Source organism: Cottoperca gobio, chromosome 3 (genome assembly GCF_900634415.1).
Source record: "Cottoperca gobio chromosome 3, fCotGob3.1, whole genome shotgun sequence".
Classification (NCBI taxonomy): domain Eukaryota; kingdom Metazoa; phylum Chordata; class Actinopteri; order Perciformes; family Bovichtidae; genus Cottoperca; species Cottoperca gobio.
The window spans coordinates 20,193,451-20,209,265 of NC_041357.1; the positions used below are offsets into that span (position 1 = coordinate 20,193,451).

Consider the following 15,815-nt stretch of genomic DNA (forward strand, 5'->3'; position numbering starts at 1 on the left):
CTTTTAACAGCAAGGGAATGCAGGAAATCATCAAACCCTGCATGCTGAATTGCCCAATAATCGGTTTCAGCGCACTACAAACAGCCTGTTGAGCTGAACAACAGAGGTCAGAGGAAGAGACAGACGATCCCTAAAGAGTGGATCTGTCTTTAAAAGCTACTCGGGCCTGTAGCCGCTCCCACACAGAGTTGTACTGCAATTGTAAACTTTTCTGTTGATATGCAAAGCAGCATGGATCATTTCATGTCCCTATGGTAACACTGCCCCTGCTTTGCAAAAATGTAATGATTAATCATGCTTTTGATAACAATGGACAGAATCATTGTTCCAACATTAACGGAACGTACGTGTGTTTGTGTGTGTGTGTGTGTGTGTGTGTGTGTGTGTGTGTGTGTGTGTGTGTGTGTGTTTCCAGGGGCCAAAGATGGACACATGGTCAATAAATGTGGATCCCTAGTGGTTACCACAGACATTGCAGCTAGGTACAAAGCTGACTCTCCCGCTCCTGTTTGTGTAGCTGTTCATTTCTCCCAGTAGTTGTGTTGGATTTTTGTAACGCACTGGAAATGATTTGTAGGAACACATTTAGCTTTGAGGTAGTAAACCAGCTCAATAAGCTGACACTAACACAATTAGAACCTCTTATTTTGCGTGGGCTGCTGCACATGTACAAATTTACTTACTACTACTGTGGCTTTGGGCTTATTTTTTAGGTAAAATAATTGGAACCATTGCTACCATAAAAAGTTTAATATGGTCATATTCTGACTGCCTACTACCAAAAGCTACTTGCTTCTTGCATCAACAAATTATTACTGAGTCACTTAAACACTGAACCATCGTTGCATGTGTATAAAACGGTTAGCTAAACGACTTGATGTACATTTTTCAGTGCAAATATAAAATATTAGTTTTGCTTGGATTTATCTGCTTATGATGGCCTGAAACTACAACAAGTGTTGAATATATACACTTTTTTATTGAAGTCCCGCAAAAACAGATTACATGGGCCGAATTCTGACAGGTCTAATAATCCTAAAGCTTTAATAGTTTAATGTTAGGATGTGAATGAAAAACATAGAAATCCAATATGCTTCTTTGCTTTTCTACAGTATGGTGTAGCTTGAATACACATGCAGGACTACAGCCAGGACTGAGGAGAAGGGTAATTCAATCAGCAGCACTCCAGCCTGACACAGATTCTCTTTGACAGTTGTAATTTACCAGTAATTCATCTTTCTGAAGAAAAGAAAACACCTAACAATAATTTCTTTCAACTCCAATACCTGGCAAAGGGGTGGGTGGAAATGTAATAACAGGTTTTCATTGGCTAACACCACAATCCCTTCAGATCTCATCCTATCAAGAGTACATTTCCTTGTCCTGATGTCCCTGAGAAAGCAAAAGCTACTCATGTAGAAACAGATGGTATTTCTGCAATTATGCCTTAACTCACAAGTGACCACACTTTTAAACCGACTATATGAGCATACAATGTATATTGGCTGGTAGAGGAATGCATACGTAAACAGTGTGAGGGGTAGAGCTGTGCTCAGGGGTCCAGATAGGCAGGCAGAGAGGCCTGTCCTGGGAAAGGGCTGTCAAACCCATACGCCCCTCCTCAGTACCCCTCTGGCCCTGTGTGCAGGACTGCAGCTAGCGTGGCCTGAGCAGCAGAGGGTTAACTGCACTGCCCAGTCACAGGCGTGAAGTGAAACAATGAAATAATGGCAGCGAGTGAACGCTCAAAGGCAGGGGGCAGGGTGGGTGTGGGAGGGTGGGGGCTCGCCATGGGCTCCTGCAGATGTTGCCGGGCTTCGGTGGGTCACACAATCACACGTATTAGCATTCCTGATAGAGGGAGCCCGGATTAGGGAGCTGAATGCCTTTCTCAACTCTGTCAGAGTTTGAACACGCTGGAGAAGCAGAGCAGAGGGAGAGAAATCCCAGACATGTGGCGAGGAAAGGTGGAGACAAGAGTATAGGAGAAGAAAAGCACCCTCAGACAGTGTTGAGGAAGGCCAAGTTCACAGAAAGAACAGGCACAATGTTGAGGGAAGTGAGAGAAAGGCAAAGCCAAATGCAGAGTAAGATTGACAGACAAATTGCGCCAAATTGACTAAAACAGCTAATGAAAGAGTTTAACAAACAGACAATAAAGAGAAATCAAGCATGTGATAATTTAATGGTTTTGTGAGGTTGGCAGAGGGAGTGTATATGTGAAACGAAGATTTCTATTTGTGGCTGAATGAGTGAATGAGCATAGACAAACGGCTTTCTTTCTTCTTTGTATGTCTGAGTGAGCGAGGGAGAGGGAGAGAGAGAACAGAGACAAAAGCTTTTCTGAGTGTATGTGTGCCGTCCTGTCCTTTTTTCCCAGGACAGAGGTCTGGCGAGGCCTCATATTTCTGGCTGCTGTCAGGCTGGGGTGAGAGGCAGCGACAGCAAGGGGCAGCTGTTTTCTATGAGGTACCCTGGCTCCCTCACACACAGCCTTTGATCCAGCTTGGCCAGCCAAGTCTCCACCTGCGTATGTATGTATGCATGTGTGTGTCAGGGTATGTGCATGTCAGAGGGAGAACACATTCAAATGTTTGGATGTAATTGGCGTACTAAGGGCACAAGCGGTGGCAAACCATGGAACAAATGAGGAACTCAAGTGGCAAAATGAAGTGAGAGGCAACACAAAACCAGTGCTTTGGCTCTCTTCCTCTCTCTTTGTTTTAGCACAAGACAAATAATTTCACAGGAATGCAGCAGGGCAAGTTGGATATGGCTGTGTATTCAGCAGAGACTTTAAAACATAGAGGGGACAGGTGAAAGGTGAGACATACTTACACACACACACATATTGAGAAACACTTCTGCAACTGCCGTTTTACTGTATCATAATAATAATTATGTTAATAATTATAATAATATAATATAATAATAATAATAATAATAATAATAATAACAGGAAATGCCGTGGTTGATTTTTGATGTACAGCTGAATACAATCTGAATCGGCAGATGCCAAAAACAGAATCAAAACTAATCCAGATTCAATTATGAAACACCGTGTACACACATTTTACCACATGGACTTAGTTGTCATTCACTACAAATAATAACAGTATGTTTTTGGCAACAACAGGAAGAGGAAAATAAATTATTCAATATATTTCAGTCTCTCGATTTATACAATGATAAAATTAGTATGTGGGCTTTACTGCACAGGCATATATTTATACGGGTTTCTAATAGGAGTCTATGCAGGTGCAACATTTTCATTGCATCCTGCTGTCATTGTCCTTAGATCCCTGACAACAAAGGGTAAATAAAAACAGGCAGCGACACCGAAAAGCACATAAAAACCTTCATATTTGACAGTTAAGGGAGGTGTACCTTTATCCCCAGCCAAAGACTATCAGTGACTCTACAAGTTAATATTTGCTTCTGCCTGCTCATAAATTTGCATTGAATTAGAACCTGACCTAAATGCATTTTTATCACCCAAAGTAATTAGCTGAGCATTAGTTGTAGGAGAGAGAGAGAGAGAGAGAGAGAGAGAGAGAGAGAGAGAGAGAGAGAGAGAGAGAGAGAGTAAGAGAGTACTATGAGGCTGAATCCTTCCTGAATGGGTGCTGGCTATATGAAAACTACAGGAATGGCAACAGAGTAAAGCAGAGCTTGGCCACCAGATTAAAGAGGAAGTAAACACGGCCAGAGTGCTGCCTCTTTAATCTACTACATTAACTCCAGCACCATAAGGGGAGGAGCCAGCATGAAGGCAAACAGCACAGCCACACAAAAGGGGAGTGTCAATGAGAGGGTAATAAGGAAAGACAATGAGTAAACAAGCAGGGGAAGTCCAGGCCTGGCGTGCTAGTAACTCCCAGCTTCTCACTGCCTGGCACACACAAAGGCCCCGCTGTAATTAGCCACCCCAATAGGTTGTTTAGCATTTGCATATAAATGCCCTCAGAGGCAAACACTAAACACACTGACACAAGCCATGCCCAAAACAGACGTTCGCCACACCTCTACCCCTCCAGGAGGTCTCAGGGGTCCACTTATGTTGGGGTACCCCCTCCCTTCGCCTTGTGCTTGTACCCACTACAGGCAAGCTGGCATCCATTACACAAACAGCACACAATAGCGCGGGTACTCAGTTCTTGTTTCTAGAGAGATTGTGAAACAGTGTAGCCAGGCTTCCTGTTGAAGGCCCACACAGCCATCTGTCATGTGAAAGTACATGTTTGCCCTGACCACAGCACTGAGGCTCAACAAGAGAGAGGGTGCAGGTGTCAGTCTGCTGTTTTGTTAAGAAGAAATTCTATGCGGAAGAAGGGAAAGAACTCATACAGATATATCCATGTACGATGACACGTCCGTGCGCATCTGTACATGTGCACGAACACGCACAGAGCTGTCCCGAGGAAGCCAGGGGTCTACAGAGTGTGAGAAATGATGTTCCTTCTTGATCAGGGTCAAAACATGCAGGCTTGTTTAATGTACCCTGTCTGGCAGAAAAAAAGAGTGTTGTAGTTGTAGCAGCGTAGACCAAGCTGGTAGATTAGACTCAGAGGAAGACTACATTTACACATTTGCACACAATATTCAATAGCAAACATCCTACCACTTCTATATTTTCTACAGTTTCGAGTTTTCATGCATTGTTGTTATTCAAATTGTTTTTAAATACACTTCCTCTTCTGTCTGCTGTTGTTTTGACAATGGCAATTCATGAAAAAACAAAAAAGATACAAACTATAGCAAGGAAGGAAGTGATGAGACTGGTGTCTGTGCCCTCCTCCCCCGCCCCTGCCCTGACCACCGCCTCTCTCTTTTCTCTCCTTCTTCCAAACCCATATTCTCTCTAGTGTAAACAAAGACTGTGTCATATACACACTTGTCCTGTTCCTGGTGCTGCTAGGAGAGAAATAGTACATCCATAGAGCTCCTGCACCTTACAAGGGCTACTTCCTGTGTTAATCCTCTGCCCAGAGTGCAGTTTTACAGTTTACTCTGTTTGCAAGAGTTTTCTGAGAACACAGAATAAAAAGCTAGCATAGAAACCTGGTTCTCACCTGCCATGTGGCCTGTTGTTCCCAATCAGGGCATGATCCAACATGAGGAAACACCTGGCTCCAACAAAAAGCAGGCAATAAGAGGAGCCTATTTTATAGTCATCCTCCTCCTGATACAGTTACACCTGAGTTGCATTGCAACACTGGATCTACAAAGGAGACGCTGCCCAAATTATACCTCATTTATGAGGCAATTTCTTTTATTTCTATCAAATGCTCATGATTTAGAACGGCTCTGGGGAGAAAACATTGCTCTGAGGGAGAGTAAAATAGTAGCAAAAGAGAGGGAAAGCAGAGCATTACTTGAAGAATTGGCACTTGGCATGTAAGGAGGAGAAAAACTGTCAGCATCCGTTTTGAGCCTCGCTCTTACCTCAGGCTGACTTCCTATATGTGGTCAGGGTGTGTTTTGTTTTACTGCTTCACACAACAATGCTCGCTTGCTATTTGTTACCACCTGAGTAAAATAGAAAATGTTCCACCATGCTAGAAAAAGACAAGAAAACATCTTTAATGAAGCTAAAAGTCAGTGTGACAGACTTGCAGACATACAGCAGATGGTTAGGTGACAGAAGGGATGTTTTAAACTCAAGCCCTTATTGCAAATAGACATAATGCTTTTTTCTGTTAGTATTTGGGCTCCGATTTCACCTGAACATCACCGATAGCTGCAGAAACTAGCCCAGACCCCTATCTTCATTCATTAAACAGTAGGGAAAATTAAAGCCATGATGACCAGACGAGGCAAATGACGTCACAAAGCCGAGGTCACCAGTCTGTCACGGCCGTCTAGCCCTGTGTCAGCCCCATGGGACCTGCCCCACCCCCTCCAACCTAAACCAAATCTCTGCTCTGTGGCACTGAACGTCAGAATGAAAACCCAACAGTCGCAGAGGGCTCCGTGTCGAATATGTAAACGCCACGGCACTGTCGCTGTCATGAGAAATAAGCCACTGGGCGCGACAACAGCGGTTAGAGCATAGCCTGCCATAGAGGCGGGAGCATCAGTACTGCCATTAACCCGGATAAATATACATTTTCAGTTGCTGCGTTGGTGTAAGAGAGTACTCTTCCTTCGAACACACACACACACACGCACAGACACACAGACACACACACACACACACACACACACACACACACACACACACACACACACACACACACACACACAGTGTCTAGTTTTCGGTGTTGCTGTTAGGGAGTGTGCTTCTCTCAAATCAATTTATTATGAGGCACCAGGGTCCTCATGTTTGTTCATTTAACACAGGGAAAATGAGAAAGAGCATTTGTTTTAGGTACAGTGAGATCCAGAGAGGAAAGGCGAGGAGAGCGGTAGAGGAGAAGGGTGAGGCAAAGGCACATAGCACAGAGACACCCTGCAGAATAATGTGGAGGTGTAATATTGTGGCTTTGAGGAAATGTTGGTTTAATTGCAGTTTGGTGCACATTTAATGCGGTCTGTATGACACCTGGCATAAATGGTTTACACTCGGGACAGTGCCAATTATAATTCAGCCAATCAGAAATCTTTCATAAATCCACTGACATGCTCACTGCAACTGCTAGATGCTTATTTGATGAGATGAGATAGGATGGCGACAGACGCACATGCAGTATATCTTCTTTTTAATTACAATGTCTGCAGAGGTGGGTCTCTGCTATAAACAATCATCTGTGCAATCAAACACCAAATACCACCAACACCATGCATTATAATAATACATTCTCAAACAAAAATAAATAAAATGATCATGCACAGTATTTGTATCATTATTGCTAGTAATACAACTTAAATAAAATGTAAAATAATATAGCAGTGCATAGCTAAAGAACTGCATCTAATTCTACCATTCATTCTGCAGCGATGACAGCAGGACTTCACCGTTCGATTTGATAATGACTATCAGGTGCTGGTGGTCAGTTGGCCTAGATTTACTGGCATTCACAGAGGCAGAAACACTCAGAGTATAAAAAACAGAATATCATTACTATTCTGCTGAACGTAAAGCTCTAATAAATACTTAAAATAATTTTCATAGCTCATTAAAAATATAAAATGTGTGCATCTTTGAATGTGCTTTTCGAGAACTGTTAGCACTTTCTCACTTCTCAACACTGCAGGAGCTAATAGGTCCTTCACAATATGTTAATATTATATATTCTGATCATGTGTTTTGTTCTTGCATGCAAAACACCAATACAGGTCAAAATAAACTAAAATACTCTTCAAGAGTTTAGTATGTGATTTGAATGCACTTTCCAACAACGATTAAAAAACAGATATGTAAGCTTAATCTCACATAAGTACATAATAAAAAGACTGACTATGTATATTATCATCCGTAATGAACACTAAAAGAAAATAACACTGTACAGTGTATATGTGTGCACACAGAGACATGCCCATATGCTTGTAGAAAAAAGGAAAATATAGACGCAGAAGCTGGAAAAAAAAGCTGACATCAGAGGAATACGGAGGCTACAGCACTTAGAGGCCATTTTATTGCTTTGCTGTGGTCAAGTGAGGTGCACCGAGCTCAATTCCACCACAACAATGGCAAAGAGGGCCGCAGAGACAAAAGAGGGCTATCCCTGCTTCTTAACCCCTTCACTACTGGCAGATCAGTCGCCTGGGGTGCTGAGCGAACAACGCCAGGCCACCTCTGGAGAATGACAAATAGTGAGTCGAAACTTATATACCTAGTGTACATCTCTCTCTCTCTCTCTCTCTCTCTCTCTCTCTCTCTCTCTCTCTCTCTCTCTCTCTCTCTCTCTCTCTCTCACACACTTAGTTTCTTACACAGTAAAAACGATACATGCACACAAACCACATAAGAATCTATCAATGGGCAGATGGAGACCAGGAAGAAGCAGTCGGTAGCTTCACCTCAGCCCTGTCTCACACTGAAATACACTGCAGCCGGCTCTCTATGTCTTTCCATCTCTGCCCCTCCCTCTTCTTCTCTCCCCCTCTTTCTCTCTCCTCCACTGGGAACATGGACAGGCAACCACACATTTGCAAGTGAATTACACTTTTTGTTGAGATCGTGTGTGTGTGTGTGTGTGTGTGTGTGTGTGTGTGTGTGTGAATTGTAAAAAAAAAATGGGGAAGAGGGTGTGAGAGGGAAAGGGTGCTCCTGCCATCGCTCTTTTCTTTTCTTCTCTCTTTAATCCTGAGGAGGATAAGCTGTGAGGTACACAGAGAGGAAGTGCCATAGACCTGCTGGGGTCCAGCACATCCTAGCAGTGCATTCCTACAGCCCAGCTATCAGACACACGTAGAGACAGATACAGACTAAAACCCTCTCAGCCTCACATTACTACAGAGTGGAGTGGACGCAGAGCACACACCGAAAGGAAATTCAAATCAGAATGACCTACATCTGAAAACAAAACTGGATCGAAAAACAGAAAATATCAGCATAATTGGAGGAAATCTGAGAAACACTAAATACATGTAATTGTATAAATAAGAAAATGTACTGTCAATCACCATCAATCTGGCTATCTATATGCATGTCTTGGGAGTAGCAAACGGAGAATGAGCAGCATCGAGGAAGGGAGTTATGGAGTATATAGCAGTATAATGTTCATATCACTTTCACATAGCTCTTTATCTGGCCTTTCAAACAAGCCCCAGCCCACTGACGGACAGAAAAGCGGAGAAGCTGATAGCTTGATTATACAAACACACACTGTATTTGGTGGAGGTAGTACAAGCCGTGATGTTGCATCATCGTGTGACCTGGCTGTAAATTAGTGACGAGGAAAAATGACACAGATCACCTGACTGCATTAAAACATGTCTTCTTTTATACAAAATGTAATTTCTTATGTAAAGAAAATGCTTTAATTGCTGATCCCAGAAGGTTTATTTTGTATTATTATTATTATATTATATTTTATGTTAAAATATGTAATAGAATAAATAATACGGAACATGAAGGCAGGAACTATCCTACTGATGCACTGTCAATATTTAAAACCTATCACTCTCTCTCTCCCTCACACACACACACACACACACACACACACACACACACACACACACACTTACATTTCAGTTACACAATGCAGATTTCACAGACACAGATAAACAATGTGAGGGCAGTTATCACTCCACGGAGCACAGTAACATAGAGGAAGAGGAAGAGGATGACAAAGAAATAGGGGAGGATAAAAAGACGGCGTGTGTGTCGTCAGAGTCACAGGCCAGAGGGGCCCATGTATTGTTCCAGGGCTCAGTGTGGGGAGAGAAAGGCGACCTGGGCCGCCTCTGTCTAAGCGTCCTCCATGTTTTATGCATTCTGTCCTTTGTGATGATAAGCGCCAGTGCGGAGGGTGGAATGCTGGCCTCCAGGGTCCAAGAGAGGGGTGGGCTTATGGGGGGCTGGGGTGCAGCTCAGTTAAATTTTGCAGCCCTTGGAGTGGTCCCTGTCATTCTTGCCTCGCCCGCATGTAGGCATATGTAGCCTATACTGCCGCTGCCCCAAATAAAATACATACACAGTCAGTCGTAGACGCTATGCTACACACACACACACACACACACACACACACACACACACACACACACACACACACACTCAGCTTTTACGATACTGCCAGAGCTGGACAGGCATGCATCACACAGGTCCTCTGCTCACAGTCGATACAGCAACACAGAAATACAACTGCCTAAATCCCTGTTACAACACAGCTATCTAACAAAAAGCCTTGTTTGCTACAAAACTGATATTGTGCTTTTATTACAGAAGCAACATTGAGATTCTAGTCAAGGACGCAGATCCACACACACATACAATATAACCCCCCTTCCATGACTACAACAGCATTCATTTATTGTTAGAAATGGAATGCAAATTTGTATCAAATTGTATCACATATTATTGTGCTCTATTCTATGATATCTTTGCGAATTTCCTTCTATAAAATAAAAGTCAAAATAGAAGTCATACTTTTAAATATATAATTGAATGGAAAGGGATTTTTTTTCTGACCCCGTATCTCTCTTCCCTGTATAAATGCTAGATGATCAGAGCAATGTTGCGTTATCACATCATAGGCCTGCTGTAATTTATCTGAATTTGAACACAATAACAATAAAAATAAAAGGACTGTAAAAACAAACAGTGTATGACAGGGCCTCGGACGTGGCACAATCAAAAGAAATACGATTTTCATAATGCCATTATACACACAAATCCGAATGCACACGCACGCCACACATGCAGAGACACAAGCGCATCTTCTGAGTCATAAATCTCTACCACAATGATTTAACCGAGATTGTTAACACGATAACATATTGTGAAAGAGCAAACCGCAAAAAATCCCCGCCAATTTCACTTCAAAAAGATAAAAGGATGACATTGAGGAAAAGCTCAAGACAAGGAGGGGAATTTTAGAGAAAAGGGATGCTTTCTGTGGATAAAGAGGAGCCCTTTTGGACACTCGGAGCTGCTGGGATTAAGGATCACATACAGCATTCATGCACACCGCAGGCATGCATACATACACACACACACACACACACACACACACACACACACACACACACACACCTGAGCATGACCGTCACATCTCTTCTATCCTCGCTTCCCACTTTCTCGCTCACCCCTGTGCTGAGCCGAGATCCCGCCCCCCGCCTGCTCCTTTATGACAGCGTGACATGTACACTGGCCTCGGCTGCAGGACAACTGGAAGAACTGGTTGTTGATGCACAACCTTGCATATTCAAAACTCCACATCAGATTCAAAGCCATCACCTGTGTCAACTGCCCTCATATACATATGTCCAAACAGTTAATGGCTGACACTTTACATTCTCCTCTGATTTCAGTGAAGACGCATCCACACAAAAGGTAGACCTTCGTATTTATAGTGCTCTGCCTCTCATAGAGCTACTGGCATACAGCAAAAAGGAATGAATTCAAACTGACTGATTTATTCAAATACAAAGTAAATAACAATAATTATAACAACAATAATAATAATAATTTCTTTAAAATGTTCCATTCTCACGAGACACACAATCATAATAAGATGGATTTTAGTGTTCTGTGGTTAGACTTCCTCTGGCAAACAAACCTTAAGTGTGATGAGTCTCTCATGTACGGCCTTAGCCTACTGGTAACCCAAAGAGGGCTCTCTCAAACCGATAACATGGCAGCAAGCTCCCCCACGGAGCCAGTGCCCGAGCACAGAAAGGTGGGAGGAAAGGAGGGAGATATGCAGAGACACATTGAGAATGAGACGGAGAGAGAGAGAGAGAGAGAGAGAGAGAGAGAGAGAGAGAGAGAGAGAGAGAGAGAGAGAGAGAGAGAGAGAGAGAGAGAGAGAGAGAAAGGGAGGGAGGGAGATGCACAGTGAGAGGAGGAGAAGGGGTTATGACAGCCAGAGGCGCTGTCTCCCCTTTCTCTGTGTTACCCCCAAACCATGGAGCAAGCCTATCCATGACGACTGCTACTCCCTTTATCTCATTTCCACGACTGGAAGCGCTACTCCTGTTCATACAGTCAAACGACATCTGAATACTCCGAATATACCTGTCATCGAGTATGGTAATAGAGGGAGACCAAAGTGTAAACAGTGGACAACCGTTTTGTTGCTGTGCAGGGTCGTTGGCAACGACAGTAAAAACTGTGACCACATCACAGCATTGCAACGCCAAATATTTTCTTCATAATATGAAGAAAAATCACAACAGCAACAACACACCGACAGCAGTTGTAGCATATATGCACTTAAATAATTAGTCATATAACTAGAATCATGTTCAATCACTGAATGCACAGCACTACCGTCACAAATAAACAGACCTGCACTTTGGAATCATCCTAACAGACAAAGGATTTTGTTATATGTTTAACACATTCAAATAACATGGTTACAATTCAGTCTTTTGTATAACCATGTATGTAAAGGTGCCTGATGTCACAAAGATATATGGAGCAATTCTAAATAAATTAAAATAAATTCTAATGAATTTAATAAAAAATAATTCAGATGGGGAAATATCTGCATGAGGGTATTTTTCAATTATTCTGAACAGAGAAATATACTGTTTCTCCATTTTACTTCAGTTATTGTAAATAACCTAACTGGACCTAAATGTTTTTATTCATATAAATATTCACATGTTTTGAAAAAATAATAATTAAAACTATTTAAGTCCAGCCTTGATGAAAATAAATATTAACAAAAAAGGAAGAAATAACTCTGACCACAAGAATTGAGGTCAAAATCAAAATGGCCCATTTTCAATTATTTTTCAAAAAACGCTGTCTGTGGTAAAACCATCACTCTGATGGCACTTTAACAGCTCACAGTTCTCATGAACGCAATACTTCCAATATCACAGGCAGGGATGAGCATGAAATAATATAGTTGGCTCCAGTACACCGAACACATTGTCTGACAAACACACATTTGAAAAAGAATACATAGAAATAAAGCCAATGACATTCCTATACCTTCGACAGGAACTGTTATAATTAAACATAAATATGACGATGAGACAAGACAGGGAAATCAGACAGGTGAGATGACAGTAAACATTTTCTGCTGTCTTTGTTTTGTAACAGAAGACGGAGAGAGAGGGAGGAGGAGGAAGAGGAGAGGAGTGTTACTGTCAGACAGGGGAGGAAGGCAGATCACTCGAGTTCTGGCAAAGCAGCCTACCTGCCCTACACACTACAACACCTTTGAGTTTATAATCACTGGAATTGAAACACACACAATTTACTGTTGTAGACACACAACGCACACACACACACACACACACACACACACACACACACACACACACACACACACACACACACACACAAATACTGGGGTAAAGAACTATATAACAATATAAAAAGTCGAAGGAGCTAAATATGAATATTATCACTGCTTTAAATTAATCAAGCCTCTTTCTCTCAGTGCTAATCTCTTCCCGTCTGCTCCTCTCCAGTCTGAAAGGTAGGATTCTGTTTATCTGACCTCTTCCCCTGATTCCTCCTCTATGGCCCATGGCTATCTGACCCCTCCACCCAACCCCCTCAGCACTCCAACCCTCAGCCCCCTTTTTTTTCCCTTTCTCTCACTCCCTGACAGCCTTAACGTTTTGTTTTATTAAACCTGTTACCAAGTCTATTGTGTTTCTTCCATCTTAAACTAAAGCCAAAGTCTTAATCCTGCAGATGCTGACGACCACAAGTGCTTTGTGTGGCTCCCAAAACATACCAACAACTACCATCACCCTTTTTCTCCCAGCAAGACCCAGTCTCTCACCATCGTCCCTCGGCGATTTGCGCGGGGGTTTCCTCTCCTTTTTATCTCTGCACTCACTCCATGACCCCTGTTCCCCCTATTTCTTGCTGTCTGACCTATCCCCCCCCCCCCCCCCCCCCCCCCCCCCCACACACACACACACACACCCACCCACACACACAGCTTCTCACCCCCCTTTCTGTTTCCACCAACGGTACACACATCCTATCCTTTCCTCTGCTCGCTCGCAAAACCTCTTTTTTCCTCTTTCTTTTCCCGTCTCTAAATCGCTAAAAATATCCGAGGCTGACTTATAATTCTCGCTGCTGTTTCTGACTGTATATAGCTCCATCCCATCCGAAAAGCAGTGGCTATTTTTGATCATATTTATGGAGATTTTTGGCTTGCAATTACACCTACACGTCAAGAGAACAGTTGCATTTCCGTTTTCTTTATTTTTTCCGATCAGATCCATTTTTTGACGAGGTTTGTAACAATGTAGTAATAGGCTGTAAGAAACTCGTTTTTTTATAGGAAAAGGCCCATTCAGCTTAGAAATGCTGTTTTTGTATTTTCCTCCATAAGTGCAGCCTATTCTATTTTGGATATGTAGAAGATATCTTGTTTAACTTGCACAAAAAAAAAAAGGATCCTGCAAATGTTAACTGGCTAAGCGGCTCCTAAATGCATGCAGTGACCTATAGGCTTAGCCTGGACCATACTTTAAGTTTCCGCCAGTAACTTTGGAATGATTATGGCTGCTTAAAGTCAGACTAATAGGGCAATGTTTTGTTTTCATTCCGGCCAGAATTACTCGGGGAAAAAACATGTTCTCCTGAAAGTCAGATACGGTAGCCAAGTAGTTGGAGGCAGCAGATCCAGCCTGCCCTATGTCTTCCCTAAACCACATGTCTGTTCTCTGAAACGCAGCTCAGACTCCCAGGCTGTCCGTGTACAAGGTCCTGCTGATCCGCTCTTGTCATGAAGGAGACCCGGGGCTTCGTTCATCTCAACACACCACATTCACATAACACACACACGCTCGCAAACACGAGCCCCTTCGAGCACGCACGCACGCACACATACACACACATGCCGATCGATTTGCATGTGACTTTGTCGGGGAATGAGCGAGACTCGACTTAAAAACAACGCTTCAAAAGAGGCAAACATCGATGAAAAATAAAAAAGACAAGATGGACAAAGTGGGGTAATGGGGAAAAGTGTAGCTTGAGGAACTAAGACAGGGCGGAGGGATTGCACATTTCAGACAGACGTGTCGGAGAAGAACAAAAATGTGTTTATCCAGAAGAGGATTTTGTAAGCATACGACGGTGCTGAATACCCCTGGATGTGGCAAGTGTCAAATCTGTCAAAATTAGAAAGCGGGAGATGTTCCCTTTCACCGGACGCACACGGACCCACAGGCTGGACTTGGAGCTCCTTTTCTGGGCTGCGCTCATGTGGAGCTGCCGCTGCCCTTCGTCCGCTCAACACAGCCCCGTTTCTTATTGAATCTGTGCCTTAAAACACGTTTCTCGACACCCATAAGCCCTTTATACCTTTTCCCGATCACACCGAAATGCACATATTTGTTTTAAAACCGTGTTTTTCTACGGTCAACTGCTTGGAGAGGATCGCTGTCTTGCCCATTTCTTATCTTCCATTCATGAGGAGGAGAGGACGAACGCTGATGTAAACACAGGTAACGATACAAATAAAATCGAGAATAAACCAAACTACTTGCATGAAATGAACTTGTGATCGCCAGTCATTTCTCACAATGTGAGAATAGCCAGCTCCGCTACACGTAGCCTAAACTACGAACAGATAGGAAAAGAGATTCAGATAAGTCTACAGCGAAAAGAATAGGATCGTGGAAACAGAGAGGAAAAGAGACAAACGCAAAGTTGAAACTTACAATTTCTCGCTGCCGCTTTGTGATCCTCGCTTTTTAATCCAGTATTGAGATGATTTAGCTAAAGATCCCATCAAGGCAGTCCCCTTTTGGTCAGTTTGCGCTTAGGGTGGCAAAAGAAAGATCATTGTTGTTGCGGAGTGTAAAAAACCGAAGTAGGTACTATTAGTTGTTAAAGGCAATATAAAAATAATTTGGATGCAAAGCAGGCGATGAGTCTTGTGTTAGAGGGAGCGAGGAAGAGGTGAAAGTGAGATCTGATGATTGAAAAGAAAAAACTCTTTGGATCTTTATTCCTGCTAATTAGTTTCCTGCAAAAAATGGCTGTGATTAATTCAGTGCGCATGTGCTTCATTACACAGGCACGAAGGGAAGGGCTAATTAGCCGCCTTCTGGATCAATAAGATTCAGCAAAGGAGAGAGCTCGGGAGAGAGAGGGAGGGAGGGAGGGAGAAAGAGGAGGGAGGGAGGGATGGATAGATACAAGTAGAAAAAAAAGAGGAAAGTAATGATCAGGAATAGAAAATATGGAATTAAGAACAGCGGAAAGTAAGAGTTTGATT

General features: G+C 42.8%; 1 protein-coding gene across 1 annotated transcript in view; it reads right to left on the bottom strand.

The window, feature by feature from the left end:
• Window positions 1-15,614, bottom strand: part of zfhx3b (zinc finger homeobox 3b) — a 136,711-nt gene extending 121,097 nt beyond the window's left edge. The window contains 1 exon segment of the mRNA XM_029455924.1: window positions 15,256-15,614. The gene's annotated coding sequence lies outside the window, so the exon portion shown is untranslated.
• Window positions 15,615-15,815: the final 201 nt, after the last annotated feature.